This window comes from Choloepus didactylus, chromosome 18, assembly GCF_015220235.1.
Source record: "Choloepus didactylus isolate mChoDid1 chromosome 18, mChoDid1.pri, whole genome shotgun sequence".
NCBI lineage: Eukaryota > Metazoa > Chordata > Mammalia > Pilosa > Megalonychidae > Choloepus > Choloepus didactylus.
In genome coordinates, this window is record NC_051324.1 from 52,729,966 (window position 1) to 52,730,456 (window position 491).

Here is a 491-nt window from a genome sequence, read left to right on the forward strand (position 1 = left end):
GGAGGGTGCACCGTTCCCGGAAGCACTGCAATACCAGGTCGATGCGTGGAGTGGACGGAGCAAGCTCCTATTCCGACTCCCAGCTCCAAAAATCCGTTTAATATGTTGTCCTCGGATAGAGGACGTATCAGATATTAAACTGATAAGAACAGATACTACACTTGATCTTAGCCAAAAGGCCGAGAAGCGATGCTCACGTCCTCTGCCTCGCCGCTGCCCTCCCTCTGTCGCGCATATTCAACCCGCGGCTGGAACCCTGCCGCTTACTCCGGGTCTCACTTCCTTTGTTTTCCGCCCACTCCTGTGGATGCAAAGCGTCGGTCTCTCGGCCAGAACTTGGGATTCTCTACATTTTAAAGAGAATGTGTACAGTCCCGTTGCTCCCGTCTGCCCCTGTCTGAAGAGCAGTTCGTCATTTGCATGTCGCGCCCGCTCCTCCGCCACCAGGCGTGGCTGCTGCCGGCCCGACTCCCACCTGGGGGCCGCCGGGC

The 491-nt window shown here is 57.2% G+C and overlaps 1 non-coding gene across 1 annotated transcript; it reads right to left on the minus strand.

The window, feature by feature from the left end:
• Window positions 1–191, minus strand: LOC119515042. The gene has a single exon (XR_005212939.1). It is a non-coding gene; the product is annotated as a U2 spliceosomal RNA (small nuclear RNA).
• Window positions 192–491: the final 300 nt, after the last annotated feature.